Source organism: Balaenoptera physalus (genome assembly GCF_965194825.1).
Source record: "Balaenoptera physalus genome assembly, chromosome: X".
Lineage (NCBI taxonomy): Eukaryota > Metazoa > Chordata > Mammalia > Artiodactyla > Balaenopteridae > Balaenoptera > Balaenoptera physalus.
Genome location: NC_138903.1, coordinates 94,038,427 through 94,059,712, shown reverse-complemented (window position 1 = coordinate 94,059,712; position 21,286 = coordinate 94,038,427). Strand labels below are relative to the sequence as shown.

The window sequence follows — 21,286 nt, the reverse complement described above, 5'->3', positions numbered from 1 at the left end:
CAGCCTTTGACTAACTCCTGGGAAATAATCTCTGTATGCTGGAATATTCTACCTGTCCAGTTTGTTTTTGTATGTCAGGTAAGTTTATAATTTATGCTGAAGGCCCATGTTGGTTTGGGAATGGGGAAAGGGGCAAGGGTCTGAGTAGATGAGGTCAGTCACATGCCTGTATGACTGACTGCCCCAGAATCTCTGGCCACTAAGGCTAAGGTGAGTTTCCTTTGTTGGCAATGCTTCACATGAGTTGTCAACACATTGTTTCTGGGGAAATTTAAGCATATCTCTGTGTAAATCCACTGGGAGGGGACACCTGGAAGCTTGAGACTGGTTTCTCCTGGACTTCAGCCCATGTACCTTTTCCCTTTCATAGTTTTATCTATTTGACCTGAATTTTCACTGTAATAAACTGTAACTGTGGGCATAACAGCTTTTTTATTTCCTTGAGTCCTTAGAGCAAATGAGTGAGCATGAGTGTGAAATAGCTTGTATATTTAAACATGGACCAAGTGGTAGAAAATTTAAGTCAAGATAAATAAACCAAGTTCAGTATGTTCCTTAACGTGATTTTGTTCATTCATTTGTTGGAGTGGTAGAGGTTAGAGTGGCTGACCTCTCAACTATGAATCTGACTCTCAGAGTGAACATACGTATCCTAGTTTCCATACAATACTACACTAATGCAGGAGGTATGGTAACATTTTGGTTTTATGGCAACTGTCTATGCTATTATTTTCTGGTAGATTGATCATATAGAATAACAGGCAGAAAAGGTGGAAAATCTGCATCATTTACAGGCCTATTCAAAGTCTAGCATCATAGGGTGTTTGTATGTGTCTGTGTTTGTGGATTGAGGTATATATTTGGGGTTGAGGGTGCTTTATCCATTCCTTTTTGTGGAAGACATACTGGCAGCTCTTGCTAAGAGAATCCTGAAGAGGCTGAGTCACTAGCCAATGTTTTTCCTTCCTTGATTCTATCAACTAAGATGATAGGGCCCTTATGCTAGATGGGGCAATTTGATATCTATTTCATAAAAAACAGAGGTCTCTGTACTTTTCTAAGCAAGCATACTTGTTTTAGAAAGCTTTTTTTAGTGCTTTAAAGATGTGTCATATGCCATTATATATCTGCATAGAATAATAATCATTTTTGCACTTTAAGAAACACACAAATGAGGTTACAAGACAGGAGTTGGCAATTTTTTTTCAGTGAAATGTCAGATAATAGATATGCTATACTTTGGTGGTCATACAAATCTCTGTCCGAATTACTCAACTCTGCCATTGTAACAGGAAAACAGCTGTAGACAGCAAGATAAAAAATGAGGGTAGCTATGTTCCAATAAAATTGATTTTTAAAAAAAGGCAGCAGGCCAGATACAGCCACCAGGCTTTAATTTGCTGACCCCTGTTATAAAGGATTGGATTTTAAATGTTTGGAAAAATCTAATATTATCTTTCTGGGCTCCAATTCATGATCATCTTGCTTACAGCTACTCACATAGCCGGACATCATTTCAGAAACCAGTTCTCTAAAGAATATTTATATCTTTTCCCACCAGTCCTTTAAATCTCAATATGGCTTCCCTTTACCTATAGTATAAAGCACAAGTCCCTTAACAAAGACTATTTTATGTCAGCTTGAGTGCCTGCTGGTAGATATTGTTGATGATGCAGTTAGTAATTCATTCTATTAATTATGCTTTGAGGGAGAAGCATTTTCTTTTCAGTACGTATTGTTGCCTTCCTTGCATGAAAGGTGCTTTAAGCGGAAGCATGTGGTAGGTGAGGGAGATCTGAGTCTCTTAATCAGCATTCCTTAGAGTGTGCACAGGTGCTGTGACCAGGATTCTGACAGCCCTCTTTGTCCTTTACCACCTGCCTCCCATTTCGATCTGATATTTGAGAATACCACAGGGAGACAGGAAATTGAGGGGAGAGAGAAGCAGGTTGCATTTCCTTTCTGCTTCCTTTTGCTATCAGTGTCACCCAACAAAGTCCCTTCACCCAGCAGTGGTTTCAGTAGGGGCAGTAAGGACAGGTTTGCATATTCTTCTAATTCCAAGGACATTGGACATTACACCCCCTCAGAAAATTTAGCAGCATCAGGAAGCTAGTCACTGCTTTCCCCTTTACATCTGAGTTCTAGCACTCATGAAGCCTCCTCTGAGATCCTAAGGCTCAGCACCAGCCAAGCATCTCTCCTTCCTCAGAGATAAGTTCTCAGGCTTGTGGGGTCACTTCTCAGAGCCCCTTTAAGAGCCACCATTAGCTGCGCATCCCCCTTTCCTCAGAAGTCTGGGTCCCAGCAGTTAGGGACCTGTCTTCCTCCTTTTTTGATTCTCAGGCACCTCATATCCCCTTGGTTTGCCCTGACCTAGGAGTGGAAATTCCTCGCTATTCTTCCTATCTGTGTATAACATTAGTCTTCCTATTTGTCTATTTAGATATCACTAGCCTATTTAAGGAATTTCCTCTGTTGAATTCTTATTCTTATAAATGTGTGGTTTCTAAACAGAAATCCGACCTCAGCCTGCCTGATAAACGTGTGTTTCTGACTGGATCCTGCCTTTGCTTTTCATGACTACTTCTTGGATCTGCTGTTTGAGTATCTCCCATAATTTGGGTGGGGGGGGGAATTCTCTGTCATTTTTCTCTTCAAATATTGCTTCTTCCCATATCTGTCTCCGTATGCTTCTCCAAATCCAGTTACATATCTCTTTGAAATCACATTTGGTCTCCTGTCTTTTATATTGTTTTTTTGCATTTTCTCTCTTGCTTCATCTGTACTTTTAAATCTTAACTAACATACGTTTCATTATTTCTTCCTTCACTGTGTCTAATCTGTTATATAGTAGATTCCTGATTTCAGCAATTTGCAGGAGGGGGACTGGGCTTCCAGATTCTCCCTTTGATTTGGGACAGAAGGGAGGGAATGCAGAAACAAGGAGGAACAGTCAAGAAACAGTAGTGCAGCAATAGGGCAGGGTCCTGGTTCCTCCTCAAGGGATATACATATCAGTATCTTTGAGTTCTTCTGCAGGAACTAAGGCCCCCACCCAGGTGGAAGATGGTAACTTTGGCTGAGCACAAGAATCCTAGAATACCACCTTGTTACCTCACCACCAACCAATCAGAAGAAAGCCTGCACACAGTGGAAGATAATGAACCCCCTCCCCAAATGATTAACTTCCCTTTCTCCCTTTAAAAACTTTCATGGTCAATCAGAATCTTTGGAGTTGATTTTTGGACATGAGTCTGCTTTCTCCCCAGGTTGCCGGCCTCCTGAATAAAGCAACCTTTCCTTTCCAACCAACACTGTCTCTTGAGTATTGCCTTTCAAGTGATGAGCAGCAGAAGCTGAGTTCAGTAGCAACAGGGCAGTTTAATTGTTTTACTGAAGAGATTTTCATATCAATTGTTTATCTTAAGAATATGTTACTCTTTTGGTAAAAAAAACCTCAAATTATTATTTCTGGGGTTTGTGGAATGTGCCCCATCAAAGTGATTCATATTAAGATGTAGACAAGTGAGACTTCCAAGGGATGTGAAAATATGCTATGGAATTGTTTTAAAAAGCTATTCATAGAGTTTATAAAAATATATGTATGGATATCATATTTGTCTTTCTTGGTATGATTACACTAAACATAATAACTGCCAGGTCTTCCCATGTTGTTGTAAATGGCAAAATTAAAATTATTTTTTATGGCTGAGTAATATTCCATTGTAAATATATACCACAGCTCCTTTACTAAATGCTGTATGTTTTCTCTTATATGTGGAATCTGAAAAATAAAACAAATGAATGAATATAACAAAACAGAACCAGACTCATAGATACAGAGAACAAACTAGTGATGACCATTAGGGAGAGGGGTGGGGAGGGGCAAGATAGGGGAAGGGGGTTAAGAGGTATAAACTACTATGTATAAAATAAATAAGCTACAAGGAAGTAATGTATAGCACAGGGAATATAACAAATATTTTATAATAACTTTCTCTAAGAATATTGAATCACTATATTGTACACCTGAAACTAATATTACATTGCAGGTCAACTATACTTCAATAAAAAATAATAAAAATATATGTATGGATAGAATAAAAACTTGGAGAAATAGACACTCGTGTTTACACTGAAATGCTCAACCAATTCTTAGAATTTTCAATCAGCTTTCCTATGATGAGGGGGGAAAAAAGAGAAAGAAATAATATATGCCATTGTGTTATACACAGCATACTGTTTTGAGAGGGAGACAGTTAGACATAGAGGCTAGCCTTGTCATTAGGTGATGGTGAAATATTCCATGGGCTGGAGAGTCTTGCCTGTGAACCTTGTCTTTAGTTGCCCTAGTGTCCTGGGTGTGTTTCTTTTTCATTCTCATCGTGCAGAATACCAGCTCTGGTCAGCAGGTGACACATTCCTGTGATTCCTCAGAACAGAGAGGTATTACATTTACTTTTTGAAAAGGATGCTTATGATACAACATGGGGCAAAATACAAACATACATATATCCATACATGCAATGGAATAATAATGCCACTTTACAAAGCAAGGTAGAACACTATGCAGTGATATGGGATGATAAGTTGCATGACAAATGAAAATTCTAGAATGGCATCATTGAGTGAAAAAATTTGAGGGGAAAATGCCACTGAAATAGTGTATACACACTCTCATGCCTCCTTATCATTAACTGAGGAGGATGGATCCTCTGAGCCTTCATGTAGGCTACGCACAGACGTGAGGGATATAATAGACCTGATCTCACCACTTTGCAATGCAGGTGACATTTTGCATTCTGACTCATTATTGTGTTGTACTTTTTGGAGACAAATGATGAGAGAGAGTTTGATGTTTTGAAAGTCAGCTCATGACACTGTATGAAGCGAATTTATGGCTGCCTTCCTGAATTCTACTAAAACAGTTGTTCTCAAACTTTTTGTTCTGAAGGCCCCAGAAAGCTTTGCTTAGGTGGCTTATGTGTGCCAGTATTTGAAAATTAAAAAATAATGCTAAGCACTTTTAAATGATTTATTCATTTAAAGTAACAATGTTAAACCCATTTCATGCTTGAATAAAAAGCATATGCTTTTTGAAAAATAACTATATTTTTGAAAACAAAAAGGTTCTGTTTTCTTTAGTGACCTGTGATCAACCTTTTAAAGATAAGAGGCATTATCACTTTATTTCACCAAAATGGAGACTAAGGAACAGAGTGGTTAAGCGGCACTGGCAAAGTCACACTGTTGATGAATGGCAGAGCTGAGAGTCAAACCCTCCTCTATTTTTTCTGAAGTCTCTGATTTAAAACAAGTGACCATGAAAACATCCCACTATTTGCCCTTCCTGAGAAACTAGATAGGCTACATCATGGGTTTGATGACTATCTCCATTTCCTGTGCCTTGAGAACCTTTTGAAATCCTTTATGTAGTTTGCATACTGGTGTATCTCTAATTCAGCATGGCACTTCTCCTGTCCATCCCACAGAGTGGGATGATCTTGTTTTGCTCTGGAGTGCGCAGATCCAGTTGTGTGCTGGAGCTGGCTCAGACCAGCTCATGAGAGCTGATTCTGACTCTGACTCTCTGCGTCATTTGCTAACGCAGCTTTCATTGACATCATCTTGGTGGCTAAAAATATCAGGCCACAGTGTGTGTATTGGTGTGTGGGGGGCCTTTAAATCAGGGAACCTGGAACTGCTGGAAACCAGACTGCACTGCCTTCTCCCCAGGGGGCCTGTTTCATGCACATTACTGCTCAGGGCCGACCACACAGGCTTATTATAGGAGAAAGTGTTGCATAATCCGGCAGCTCTGTCTAATGTGAATGACTGTGTGACAGAACTTGTGTGAGCTTGTGTACCCTGATGACTTTGTGCAGTCATTATCAACATTACTAAATTAAAAAAAATGTGAACGTGGTTGTAAGAAACCTACCTCTAAGCAAATTATTCACTGGCAGTGTGTTTTCAGCATTTCGTGGGCAGAGCAGATTCCCAAATGCGAGATACTTAGCTTTATCTCCCTTCTGCCCTAGAGCACAGGCAACTTTGTGGGAGTTGTTTCTCTTCTCAGGAACCATTTTCTCCTCGCAACCCTAATAACACATTTGTCCAAATGTAGGCACAGCTTCCTTTGACCCTGGCAAAACCTGATTTTCTAGTTTGTCTTCCTCTGACATCCAGATACTTTATGCTCTGCAGGTCATTTAAAAGTGACCAACAATCCACAGGTTTCCACCTGCACAAGTGCACCTGGACTCTCGTGTTATGGCAGGCTGAAAGGTGGTTTGTAACAGAAACTGGAACATGAGTCTGTGTCTCTAACAGGGGAACCATACTGCTTAACCCCTCTTTACTTCCTTGATAATGCCTTGTGTAAAAAGCTTCCTTTCTTTAAATGCCTATGCCATGGCTAGTATTGTCTCCAATATTTCCTTCATTAGATCGGGCATGGTATAAGTGACTAAGATCAAGTGCAATGCTCTGGTTCTGTGGTTGTACGTGAAACCATTTCCTGGTTTCCTTAGAAAGCTAACATCAACAAGAACATTTTGATGACATTCTGGTTTCTATGACAACGGGGATATGCCATTTTATGCTGGAGGTAGGAACATTATTACAAGGATGTTACAGGCTGGATGGACTAGCAACCTAGTATGTGATTACTATCACTGTGAGGTAGTGTGTGTGTGCATGTTTGTGTATGTGTGCTTTGGAAGGTGAGGTATTTAGTTGGGGATTAGGGGCTATAAGCCCTCCTGTTTTATTGAAGAAGCTGGAAATTCCCACTAAAGAGAATCTGAGGTGACGAGTCACCTTTCTGTGTTTTTCTGTGTCCTAAGATGACACCTGTTGTGTGAGGGCATTGTGATCTGAGTTCTTTAAAGCAGAGATCTCCAAATATGTGTGATCTTACACCTCTGTTTAAAAAAGATTTGTGCTTGAACTCTTAAAGATGTACTTTGCTCATTTTATATCTACTTCTATTAAGAAATTATTATGTGTATGTTATGGGAGAGAAAATTTGAAGTCAAGATATGATGAGATAAATGAGTAGGATTTGGAAGCTCTAATGTAACTATGTGGAACTTCGGGGTTGAAAGGTGCTCACCTTGAACAGCTGACACATAGAATAAGAAAGATCTTCTCTTTAAAAGACAAATTTGCTGTCATCACACCACTAATTAAAATCTGTAAAGGGCTCCCCATTTATCACATAAGCATGAGGTACAAGTTCCTCAACAAAAGTTCTGATTTTTGTTTTTGTGGTTTAGGAAGTAGCTGTTGCTGATGTTATCATTATTTCTGTATTTATTATGTTTCAAAAGAAAGTCATGGCATCTAAAGGAATTACTGTTGCACTTGTCATCAGGATATGTGCTTTAAAAAGAAGTAAGTACTAGGTAAAGGATATCTATGTCTCCCTCTCTCTGCACCAAATCTTATACACTGTTCTGTGATGCTGAGACTCTCATGCTATTGTTAAATGAACTCTTATCCAAGTTATTATTTATCTCAACAATTAACAAAGGAACCAGTAAACTACTGGACACTTTTCAAATAAGAATTTGAGATACTGATATTATTTTTCTATAGGACAAATTGTATATGCACTGCTAAGGATAGGAATCATTTGCACTGCCATGAACAGAAACAATGGCATTACTATCAGTTTTCTACATGCCAATTTCTGTCTCTTACAGATTAAAGTAGTCTAATCAAAGACAATGAAAAGGCCATACCTCTATAGAATGAGCTAATTCCTGCAGGACCCATTAGCCAATGCCTGACATTCCACTGTAGGGCCCCAGGAATCTCCTGTGCCTATTTCTGAGTCTTTGACATGTTTTCCAGGCAGGGTGGTATTAAGAGAAGGGCTCACATTTTAAGAGAATTCCTCACTAGAAGTGTTTTTTTTTTTTTTCCTTTTTATTCCCTGCACAAGTGTTCAAAGTCACAACTCTGGTCAGCAGGTAGCACTTGTGATATTGTGCTCATCATGTGCAGCTGACACACAAATTGATAAATATTCTCAATAAATGTTCTCTTTATTTATTCTCAGTAAAGGAAATAAACAAATTTCCTGCCATAACACCATTAACTGAAATCTATAAATGGATCTCCATTTATTATATAAGCATCAGGTAAGAGTTCCTTAACAAATGTTCTGATTTTTGGTTTTGCATTTTAGAAAATGGATGTTGCCAATGTTACAGTTATCTCGGTATTTATTGTGTTTCAAAAAAAATGCATAGCATCTAAAAGACTTGTTGTTGCATTCTTCGTCAGCTATATGCTTTAGGAAGAAGTAGGTGCTGGGTAAAGGATACCTAAGTCTCTTGGCTCCATATCCTATACTCTGTTCATGATGCTGGGACTAGGAGTCTGCCAAGCTCATTTTTCCTTTACCAGCCTGCTCCCTATTAGGCTCTGCCAGTCAAGTTGACCAAAGGGAGACAGGAAAGAGAAGAAGAATGTGCTTTCCTCTCTGTTCCTATTCTTCTCAATGTCACCTGAATAAAGGCCCTAAACAAAAATAAGGCCATATGATTTCAGAAGGGCCAGAATATCCAAAATACAGTTTTTGTCCAAACTTCATGGACTCACTACATCAGGTCCCCTAAGAAAGACAAGCACCAGCACACTGGTGAACTCTCTCTCTCTCCTGAGTTCTAGATCTCAGCTTTGAGGGTGTCCTCCTCTGAGATCCTGATGCTCTGGCATGAGCAGAGATCAGGCCACCATCATCAGAGGTAAGGGGTCTTAGGTTTTAGGGGGTCCCTCCTCTGATCTTCCTTAAAACCCACTTTTAGCTGAGCAGCACCTTTCTTTGGAATCTGTGTCCTGGCTTTGAAAGACCCCTCCTCTAAGCTTATGAGTTCTCAGAACTGCTATGTCTTCACTTGGTTTTTCCAGACCTAAGAGCCTTAGCTCCTTTCTACCATTGCTATCTCCACGTTACCTCATTGTTACCTTTATGCCTTTTTCAGCCTCAAAAAAATTCTAAGTTAACTCTGACTTTTTTTAAAAAGAAAGAAAAGAAGAAAGAGGGCCCTTGCTTGTTAATTATGATTGTTTTTAGTTTTGTCTCTTTTCTTTTATGTTTTTCTCCTTGGCTTTGTTTTCTAGGAGTTTTACTATAACTGGTCTAGGGGTGTGTTTGTGTGTGTGTGTGTATTTTGGAATGTGTGTGTGTGCGAATGTTGTGTTTATTTTTTTTTAAAGCACAGCTTGAATATTCTGCTTGATATTGTTCATTATTTTGGAAAATTCTCAGCTATTATTCCTTCCAATATTCTCAATTTTCCAGGCTCTCTCCTGGGACTCCTTACACATCTCTTAGGTGTTTAGGTACCTAAATTTTAATAAGAAATATTTCCTTTGATCAATATAAAATACAGTCTAAGAACTTTTCAAAGATATTTTCCTTACATTCCCTTTGTATGGTACCATTTTGCTAGGGTTACTTTCTTTTCTCACTTATATCTGATATTTTATCTCATATCTCCTTAAAGTCTCTATAAAGTTACGTTGAAGTACATATGTACATATAAGTTGCATTCTCTATGTAATATTTTATAATATTACAGGGGAAAATCAGGTCTTCCTTTACTATCCATTTCCATCCTTGTTACTCTCTTGTTTCATGCGTAACTATGCTATCAGATTTCTGTTTACCATTCAAGACTCACCTTTATCCAATTTGTATCCTAAGATAAATATATATAGCATTGCTCTCCACCTGTAGTGTTTTACATGACCTGCATGATTTGTACTTCATTGGTCTCTAACCTGATTGTATTAACTGGAATTTTTCTTCTGTGTCAGTGCATTTAGATTTGCATGTCTTTGTAATGGATAAATAACATATCCTTCTTGACTTAGCCTCAGTTTTTCAGTCTGTCTCATAGGTAGCATTTTGTCGTTGTTGTTATAATGAACTACAATGCGATGACTTATCTTGTATACATGAGCAACTCCTTATCCTTGTGCACAACGCAGGGAGATCAATAGGTTCTGAAAGATACATCTTGTTCCCTCACTTGAATGTTAATAACTGTAAAGGTCCCACCTTCAGGAAAAGAAGAAGCTACACTTGACTTTTTAACTCAAAACACTATGCATGATATTATTACAATTACAGGGCATACTAGATACCTTTCCTGTGGCAGGGTAAAAGGGACCAAAGGGTTAAAAGAGCACCTTTGGAAGAAAGTTGGCCTGCTGGACTGGAGAAACAACCTGAGTTTTGTAAAGGAATGGGCTTTGAAAGGGAGAATATTCACACTTGTCTTAAAATAATGCCTTCAAGATAAACCATGAGTGTTGAATGGTTCCTTTTCTGAAGTGCTCATGTTTTTCCTTTTCTAAGTAGGAGATGGTCTTCTTTTTTTTTTTTTAAGTAGGAGATAGTCTTCTAAGGTGCGTACCTGAAGACTAGGTTTTGTGACTGGTTATTTGTTTAGAGAAAAATTGGGAGTCAGGGATTTAGTACTGAAAGTTTGGTAAGTTGAATATGTGTATGCACATTCATGGCCATATAATATAATTTGGAAAATGACAAATAAGTCTAAGTTTTTATTCCTAATTAGCAAACTGAGGGCAATTAAATGAGTCTTCAGTTTGTAACAGTTGCCATTTAAATACTACGTACAAAAAACAACCCTCCTAAAATTTAGGCATGACACCTGTGAAGAAACATATGAACTGGTGAACAACATGGGAGAACAATTTTAACGATAGAAATTCTTACAAAATTGTGCTGAATATTCACTGCTAACCCAATGCAATCTTATAAGCTTTTAAAAAAGTACATGTGAAAATTTATGCTAAAATTAATCTGGAGATGGAAAGGTACAATAATAGGCAAGACTGTATTTTCTTTCTAAATGTAATTTTATAGACTATGCCTTTATTATGATAAAGGGATCTTCTGATTCATATTTTATGAAATAACTTTTTTTGGAGCCTTTAAAATTATAAAGCCTACAGTTTACAAGAAGCTCTACTAAATAGTAATTGTAGGCAAGGGGCACAGGGGTAAAGATGAAAGAAAATGAATTACTGCCTCCAGATAATGTCGTGGTAGGGTTTTTTATTAAGAAAAGCACCCCATTTTGAAAAAATTCCTTGCTTAAGATTGTTATCTTTTTTCCTCAGAAATTATTTAAGCCCTCACTTAGAAAGGAGTTAACAAAATAGAGCTTATATTTCCTCCAAAACCATGGCTGTTGATTGGAGAAATAAAGTTAATTTTCATCTAATTTTTCCATTCTTTAACTAAAGAGCAAATGTCATAGAACAGAAGTTAAACAGGGACTTTGAAAAATTAAAATATTCAATTGAAAAATTTATTTTTTGATTATCTAAAATTGACCATGATATTATAGATTTCAGAGCTGTCAATTATAGTACTTCCCTTTTGATTTAATCTCATTGTGTATTCACACTTTTCAGACAGTGTTTGGCTGAATTCTAAAGTCAGATATTAGATACACTCTTATTCCCATGGACCTGTGAGAAATCGAATTTACTTAAAAGTTAGTATGGTGTTTTTCAACATTCTATGGTATTGGTACTGGTGTGCAAATGGGAATCAATATTTATATCTTTCTTTATATATTTTTCTGTCTCTTTCTCTTTATATATATTTCTGTCCCTCTGGAGGATGAGAAGAGAAAGGTATTCCTATTGGTACAAAATATGAAAAGAAAAATATCTGTAAGATTATATATAAGGGACCAAACAAGTGATAAGGGAATAGTTTAATATTTTTATTTAACATACTTCCCTTCTGATTGTTTCTCTCAAGTGTGCATTGCTTTGGAAATCAGAAAATAACCATAACTGATGTTTTGATTACACGTTGAAAATTCTGAAAAAGGGTTTCACACTTTAAAAAATGAAAGCAAATGTGAATATCAACAAATGTTAAAATAGGCTGTGCAATTTTTAAAATGTGTTTTTTCATATATTTTATACACACACACACACACACACACACACACACATACATTGGATAAAAATTCTGTGGTATGTGGATTCAAATCTTCATAAAAAACATTTCTGGGTGATTGGAATACTGATGCTTTATATATATATATGTTTAATTGTTAACACAATTTCAGATTTCTCCATGAGTATTTAGATAATAAGTAAATAAGTGAAGCTGAAAATAACATTTATACTGGAAAGAGAAATATTTGCAGGAATGTGTACAAGCAGTGAGCATGGGATATATGCATCAATATATCAAGCCTCCTGTGAATGTGGGGTGTGTGTGTGTGTGTGTTGGAGTGTGGGGAGGCATTTGTTTGGAGGCTGATCAATCTGATTTTATGGAAGAAGCTTACAAGTCCTGCTGAGGGGAGACTGGAGTGACTGAGTCACCATTTTTCTCTCTCCCTTTTTTTTTCTGTGTCTTCAGATGACACCTGTAGTTTGAGAGCCGATTTGTCTCTGAGTTCTCTAAAACAGAAGCCCCCAAACCTGTATGATCATGTACCCCGTCCAAATGCTTGTGCAGGTTAACACCAAAATATGTATATTTAAAAACCGTTATATATTACATATTGTATATAAAATTATGTGTAAACAAACATACATATATATGCATTTATTATGAAAATAATTTTTACATTATGAAACATAAAATTTGAAATCAATACTGCATCAGCTAAAATATACAAGTGAATTATGATACATATTTCTACAATGTATACAGAAAACTGGAAAAATATATGCCAACCCTTTAACACAGTATATCTGTGTGGGAAGGTGGGAAGAGAGATTGAGAGAATGATTTCATCTCTCACATTATTCATTTCTGTATTGATTGACTTTTAAAAAAATACATTTTGGAAACATTGAGGAAATCATTTTAAAAGAGGTTCACTGGGACTTCCCTGGTGGCGCAGTGGTTAAGAATCCGCCTGCCAAAGCAGGGGACATGGGTTCGAGCCCTGGTCCGTGAAGATCCCACGTGCCACAGAGCAACTAAGCCCATGCACCACAACTACTGAGTCTGCGCTCTAGAGCCCGTGAGTCACAACTACTGAGCCCACGTGCCACAACTACTGAAGCCCGCGCGCATGGAGCCGGTGCTCTGCAACAAGAGAAGCCACCGCAATGAGAAGCCCGCAACGAGTAGCCCCTGCTCACTGCAACTAGAGAAAGCCCGCGTGCAGCAACGAAGACCCAATGCAGCCAAAAAAATAAGAGGTTCACTAAAAATGACATTGAAAATATTTATTTACATGAAAAAGTGTTCAAATATGCTGTTGAGTGAAGAAATATAGTTTTATGTAATATGTGCATGTATGTGTATACAGATGCATAGGAAATGTGTTGGAAGCACACACACCATCATATTAACAGTGAATATGTATATCTTTCTACATATGTTATAGTTTCTCTAAGCTCTTTTAATGTTGTTTTAGAATAGAAATACATTAACATCAAGGTCCCCAATTTGGTTTCATACACACAAGCACATTGTTACACACACACACACACACACACACAGTACTATTAAATATTTGTGTCCAAAAAGGATGCTATCGTGAAAGCAGTAGTTTGCATTGTTCTGAAATAGGAATGGACTAGCGTAATATAAGTAATGTAACATGGAAATATTTTGATATGTAGAAGAAGGAGGAAAATAAACATGACATCTATAATATGGCTGAGATTAAGTTATCACTTCTCTTTCAGCATAACATATATTCTAGAGCTGGGGTGGGGAAAATTATTAATCAAACGCATTTGATTTGTTTGATTTCCTTCCTGCTTGTATTTTATGGATTGATGTTAGATGTGCACAGTACCTGGATTACCACATTTGATGCCACTTTAGCCCTGGAAAAGCAGTGTACTTCAGAAGTGCTGAGCACGGTAAAGGCTCTGGTGAACAGTAGTTGGAGTGAGAATCAAGAGATCTAGCTAGCAGAACCAGACTTACCATGATCTGTGTAATATTGGGTAAGATTGTTCCCATTTCCCTAAACATGTTTTTGCAATCATTTTATGTTGAGATTTTGTGGTACTCCTTGCTCTACAGCTACTTCATTCTATAATAGTAGAGATTTGGTGTTGGGAAACAACAGAATATTTTAAAGCACAATATAGGAATGAAGAGATGCAGGTCCCAGTTGAAGGCTTGTACCTCAAGCAATCTTATACTTTTAATCGTGATAAAATATGTATATCATACAATTTACCATTTTAACCATTTTAAGTGTACACTTCAGTGGCACTAAGTACATTCATATTGTTATACAATCATCACCACCATCCATCTCCAGAATTTTTTCATCTTCCAAAACTGAAACTCTGTGCCCATTAAATAATAACTACCTATTCCATTCTCCACCCAGCCCCTGGAAACCACCATTCTACTTTCTGATTCTATGAATTTGATTACTCTATGAATTTGAGGTACTTTCATACTCACATATTATTGGTCCTTTTGTGACTTGCACTTAGCATAATGTCTACCACTTTCAGCATTGTTAATGTGTCAGAATCTGCTTCCTTTTTAAGGCTGGATAATTTTCCATTGTATGAATATATGACATTCTATTTATTATAATAATCTCACAATCAACATGAGTTAGTTCCACATTTTGGCTATTATGAATAATGCTGCTGTGAACATGGGTATACAAAAATCTGTTTGAGTCTCTGACTTCAACTGTTTTGGTTGTAGATCTAAAAAGTAGAATTGCTGGATCATAATTCTATTTTTCATTGTAAAATTATATTTAATTTTATAAAAATAAAATATTTTATTTTTGTAAAATTATATTTAATTTTATAAAAATAAAATATTTTATTTTTAATTTTATATACAATTTTATTTTAATTCTGTTTACAAATTTTTGATGATTCACCATATTGTTTTCCATAATGGCTGCCCCAGTTTACATTCTCACCAGCAGTGCACAAGTGTTCCAATTTCTCCACATTCTCACCAATGCTTGATACGTTCTGTTTTGTTTTTTTGTTTCACTGTTTGTTGTTGTTGTTTGGATAATAGCCATCCCAGTAGGTGTGATATAGTATGGCACTGTGGCTTTAAATTGAATTTTCCTAATGATTAGTGACACTGAGCATATTTTCTGAGGGATGCAATATCCAATGTCCCTGGAATTAGAAGAAATATGCAAACCTGTCCTTACTGTCCCTACAGAATCACATGGCCATGCTGGGTGAAGGGCCTTTGTTGGGATGACACAGCAAAAGGAATGAGAAAGGAAATGCAACCTGCTTCTCTCTCCTCTTGATCTCCTGTCTCCCTGTGGCAATCTGAATGATCAGACCCAGATGGGTGGTAAAGGTGGCCACAGCACCTGTACATACTCTAAGGAATGTTGATTGAGAGATTCAGATATCCCTTACCTACCATCTTCTTCCTCTTAAAGCGTATTTCATACAAGGAAGGCAGCAATAAATACTGGAAAGCCTATGCTTCTCTCTTGAAACATAATTAATAGAATGAATCACTAACTGCATCATCAACAATATCTACTAGCAGGCACTCAAGCTGACATAAAGCAGTGCTTTATGCTACAGGTAAAGGGAAGCCATATTAAATGACTGGTAGGAAAAGACATAAATATTCCTTTAGAGAATTGATTTCCAAAATGATGCTCAGCTGTATGAGTAGCTATAAGCAAGATGGTGATGAATTGGAGCTCAGAAAGATAATATTAGATTTTTCCAAACATTTAAAATCTAATCCTTTATAACAGGGTCACAAACTAAAGCCTGGTGGCTGTATCTGGCCTGCTGTCCGTTTTTTAAAAATCAATTTTATTGGAACACAGCTACCCTCATTTTTTATCTTGCTGTCTATGGCTGATCTCCTGCTACAATAGCAGAGTTGAGTAATTGGGACAGAGACTTGTATGGCCCCCAAAGTATAGGTTATCCAATATCTGGCATTTTTCTGAAAGGTTTGCCAACTCCTGTTTTATAACTTCAAGTTTGCATATGTTTCCTGAAGTGTGAAGAGATTATTACTCTATGTAGATATTATCATGACGTATGACACTTCTTTAAAGTATTAGAAAAAAGCTTTCTTAAAAAAGCATGCTTGCTTAGAAAAATACAGAAACCTTTGTTTTATTAAATTAGATATCAAATTGCTGTCATCTTAGTTGACAGAATCAAGGAAGGAAAAACACTGACTGGTGACTTGGCCTCTTCAGGATCTTCTTAGCATGAGCTGCCAGTGTCTCCCACAAAACAGGAAGGATCAAGCACCCTCATACTCCAATAAATACCTCAACCCACAAGCACAGAGATATACAAACACCCTATGATGATAGGCTTTGAATAAGCCTGTAATCCATACAGATTTTCCAACTTTTCCGCATGTAATTCTATCAGATCTGTCTACCAGAAAACAATAGCATAGACAGTTGTCATATAAAACAGAATGTTACCATATTTCCTGCATTACTGTAGCATTGTATCGAAACTGGGGTATATACATTGACTCTCAGAGTCAGATTCAAAATTGAGAGGTCAGCCAGTCTAATCTATACCGCTCCAACTAATGAATGAACAAAAACATATTAAGGAGCATACTAGCAACCTTTAAATAGTAGGTATTTCATGGTCCAAACTTTTCAAACAATGGTAACAGAGAAGTTTTTGGATTGTTTATAGGCTCAGATTTCTCATCAGCCTCACTGTTAGGATTAACTTGGAACCAACAATACCGCATGCTTGCTCCTGAAGGGATGCCAAATTACCTCCAGTACTTAGTTGCCACAGTTGCCCCCTGGACTCAAGAACAAGGAGGAGGCATTGGGAACGTGTCTGAGATGCTCTTCACTGAGTGCCTCAGGACAGACTTCTTTGCCAAGAGGGCTATGACTATTTGCCACCACTGGCCAACAGAAGCACACACTCAATTCTAATAAAGTTGTGTCACGGGAATTCCTGATAGCAGACTGTGATGCACAGAAGGTGCAGTCAGCTCCTCACGCTGCTTTATTACCTCAACCTCCAGGTGTAAGTTACTGCAACCCCCAGTCAACAAGAAATTCCCTTGCACTTGAGTCACAAGATGAATATATACTTTCTGTGACTCATTAGATTTATCATTAGAGCATCAGCATCATCCCAGACCACAAAGTCTCAGATGTGACTCACATTGTTACAATAGAATAAAAGAAGTAGAAGAGAAGATGTCAGAACCAGCCATTGTGATGACTCTGTGCAGAAAACAGGGCTAAAGCAATATATAGGAAAGGTTTTTTTTCCTTTGAACAATACAGAAGTTGTGATCAGAGATACTCTAGTTATAATAGGCTGTCATGAGGTTAAGTCAGTTGGTGTGGGTGGAATGCTCACGAACTCTCAGGATACTTTGAATAAACATCATAATAGGTAAAGGTAGAGCTATCAAACCCTCCAGGTACAGAGGTAAGCATGCTTCTCATGGATTTAATGTCTGGGCCAAAATAGACAGATCAATATATGGAAAAATATATGTGAAGAGAATAGCAAGAAGGAAAAGAGTTCTGACGAGAGACTGAACTCCCACAGACTGCCCCGTCTTTGGTAAACACTGAGAAATGAATTTCAACCAGTTACATTTAGGATTTACTTCCTTCAGGACATGCTGGAATTTACACAATGCCAATGGATAAGGATGTTCCATTGTATGACTCTTACGGATATGATAGATTAAGAATTTTGAAAAGAAACTGAATGAGGGTTGACAAGGAACACGCAGATTTGTCAATGTACACAAATATATACAGTTTCTGTCACACACAGCTCTTCAGCTTAGAGAGACACAACTGCTCTCTGTTACAGTTAATCTCAGAATTAAAAAGCAAAGAGAAAATCCCTTTGTCGTTAGTCCTGGGCTCTCTTAATCAAGAAGCCACCACATTCTTCCTGGGATACACAGGAATGAGGCCAGGTGGGACAGAGTCATGCCTGTATATAAGTGAAGGAAAGTTTTCAACAGTTTCTCTGTGAGGAAAAAAACCAAGTCAGATATCACAACCCACATTCCAGCTGTTATATTTTTTCATGGATGTAAAATAGTAGGGCAGTTCCATGGGTAGCTTTCTAACCAGAGAATCATTCAGTAAGTTAGCTGAACTTTGAGTGCAGCTCTGCTACTTAAGTGGTGTATAGCTGTAAGCATTTTCCTAAGCTGCTCTGTGTCCCAGTCTCCTTTTCTGACAAATAGACAAAATATCAACATCTCTTCAATGCAAGGGCTGATTAGAGGTCACAAATGTGCACTGTGCTTCATCTGGAATATCAAGGATGAATAAAAGTGTTTAAAAAAAGTCCAAGGTTATTTCTGGTAGTATGGAGGTACCCACAGTTCATGGGAGCATAAGATTTCAGTCTCGAAATGCTGGACTACAATTTTCAGCATTTAAATTGCCAATAGGTAAATATTTAGATATTAATCTAAATTTTTCAACAAGCTGCATGAGGAATAAAAAAGAGATTTATTGTACACCCTCGATTCCATAGTAAGGAAACATTAAAAAGACAATGGCCAGTGAATAATAAAAGTTACCTTCTTTGTTAATAAAGAATTTCAAATGCAAAAGCATCCCATATTTTTGCCTCTTAAGATTGGTAAAACAACAACAACAAAATAATGGCAAAATTGGATTATCCAAAGTTTGAGGAAACAGACACCAGGGGGCTGGGGGCAGGGGCTTCTATTTCCCAAGGTCACACAGGTGGAATGTGGAGTGCCTAGAACTCAGGTTAATCAACCGCCAAAGTAGACAGGTATTGCTCCCCAGTATTCATCACTGTAGAAATGCTTATTGAAAATGTTAAAAAAGTGGTAAAAATATTATTGTCAATATTTGAGTCTTTTTTGTCTCTTTTAATTTATTTTTTTCTTTTTGTCTTTTTTAATTTCTAAAACGGAAAGTCTATATTTTTGGTTCTACACCAGATTTCATCATACTTTATTGTTTATATTTGTATGTCACTTAGAAAGTGTGAGTTATGTTGATGGTGTATTTCCTACCTACCCTCAAAATAAAAATATCAGTGTTTTTCCTGATAAAAAATGGTGCATGCTTAATATAAACAAATAATAGGAAAATCTCTTTCATAAAAAAATGTCTAAATGAACTGGCACAGCACCCAGTGGCCCTTTTTCAATACATCCTCTACTACCAAGTTTATATATAAACTTCCAGTAATTTCATTTCATATTCTGTACCCATAGAAATCTCATTCTCTCACTCTTTCTTCCTTCCCTTCCTTCCATCCCTTCCCTTTGCTTCCTTCCTTCCTTTTTTCTTTCTTTCTTTGTTTCTCCCTGTGCTCTCTTTGACCATTGGTACATGCACTGAAAAATACCTAGCCTGTTAAAGTATCCCCCAAAATCTCAGAAACTTTCGGGTTTACATTTATCCAAATATTTATTCTGATCCAGATCTTCTAGAACCTGGTGTAATGTTTAAATACAAAATCATATTAATATAAATAACAAATATTAATCTTGCCCCATCCATGACCCATCAGTTCATAGTTTTTAAATGATCATCAAGAAATAAAATATCCAAGAGTTCCATCAGCAAGGTGGTGGTGTAGGAAGTCTTGGACCCTCCTCCCCCTCACAAACACACAAATTCAATAACAATTCATGGACAAATTCCCTTTGTGATAAATCCAGAAACTAAATGAAATGCTTCTGCACCCTGGGCGAACATGAAACCAGACTCATTGAAGCCAGCAGGCAGATTCAGGACACCTTCTCAGTCTCTGCCTCTGGCGCAGGGCTATATGATCAGGAAGAAACCACTTAACTCTCAGCTTCTCCCAGGGGAGGGAAGAGATTGGCTCGGCACCCCAACTTTTTCTGAGGGGCTCCCCAGAGAACTGTTTTTTGTCTTTCCAGTCTTGGAGCTCTGATAGGTTTGATACAATCTAGCCACCTGGGGGAGAATGGAGATGATGGTTTGGACTGTTAGATACCAAAGCTCCTTCCCTTCTGCTAGGCATAGAGTGAATGAATGAAAAATCCCAGCTCTCAGCCTTCCCCTGTGAGGGTAGAAGTAGATCCATGCATCTAACACTCCATCTATTCCAGGGATGCCCAAAGAAATGGCATCTGACTTTCCAGTCTTGGAGTTCTGGTGGGTCTAGCACAGTCTAGCCACCTGGTGGAGAACAGCAGTTTGGACTTGTAGAGGCCCTAGATTCTCCCAGCTTAGGACCAAGTGAGCAGACAAAAACACAGCAGTTTGCCTCTCCTTAGGGAGGGAAACAGTTGTTGGAGAGCCCTTAAATCTTCAGCCAGGGTGATGGATGGGGCTCTTCTCCTGTGTGAGGCCAGTCCATGAAGACTGACTGGGAGAGGTGACTACTTTGTCTAATATACAGACATCAACACAGAGAGTCAAAAAAATTGAAGAATCAGGGAAAGATGTTCCAAACTAAAGGTGTACAATGAATCTTCAAAATCGAACCTTAAGGAAATCAAGATACATGATTTACAGAGACTGACAGAGAATTCAAATTAAGTGTCATAATGTTGCTCACCACTATCAAGAGAATGGTGCACGAACAAAGTGAGAATTTCAATAAAGAGATAAACAATATTAAAAAGTACCAAACTGAATTCATGGAGCTGAAAAACACAATAACTGAAGTGAAAAATCCACTAAAGGAGTCACATGAGACTAGATCAAGCAGAAAAAAGGATCAGTGAATACAGAGATAATCAATTGGAAATAATTTAGTCAGAGGAGTAAAAAAATAAAAAAGTAAAAAGAGTGGGAAAGCTTATGTATTGTGGGAGTCCCAGATGGAGAAGAGAGAGATAGGACCATAAAACTTATTCAAAGAAATAATGGCTGAAAACTCCCCAAATTTAGAGAAAGAAATGGACATACATATCCAAGGCACCTAATGGGTCCCAAATAATACGTAAACAAAGAAATCCACAGTGAGACACATTATAATCAAGTTGCCAAGACAAGTGACTTTTCACATACAAGGGAAACCCCATAAGACTATGAGTGGATTTTTGAGGAGAAAACTTGCAAGCCATAAGGGGGTGGGATGATATATTCAGACTGCTTAAAAAAATATGTCAACCAAGAATATTACATCTGGCAACACTGTTCTTTAAAAATTAAGGGGAAAAAGAGACTCCCCCTACCCAAAAAAATAAATAAAAAGAAAAGCTGTGGAAGTCCATTACTACTTGCCTGCTTCACAAGAAATGCTGAAGAGACTTGCTCAAGTTGAAGCAAAAGGACCCTAA

At 37.5% G+C, this 21,286-nt stretch overlaps 1 protein-coding gene across 1 annotated transcript in view; it reads right to left on the bottom strand.

Annotated features, from left to right (window-relative positions):
- The window catches only part of PWWP3B (PWWP domain containing 3B), a 101,931-nt gene that overhangs the window by 18,487 nt on the left and 62,158 nt on the right, over positions 1–21,286 (bottom strand). Inside the window, exon 5 of the transcript XR_014259022.1 lies at positions 21,231–21,282. The gene's annotated coding sequence lies outside the window, so the exon portion shown is untranslated. The remainder of the gene's footprint in view (positions 1–21,230; positions 21,283–21,286) is intronic.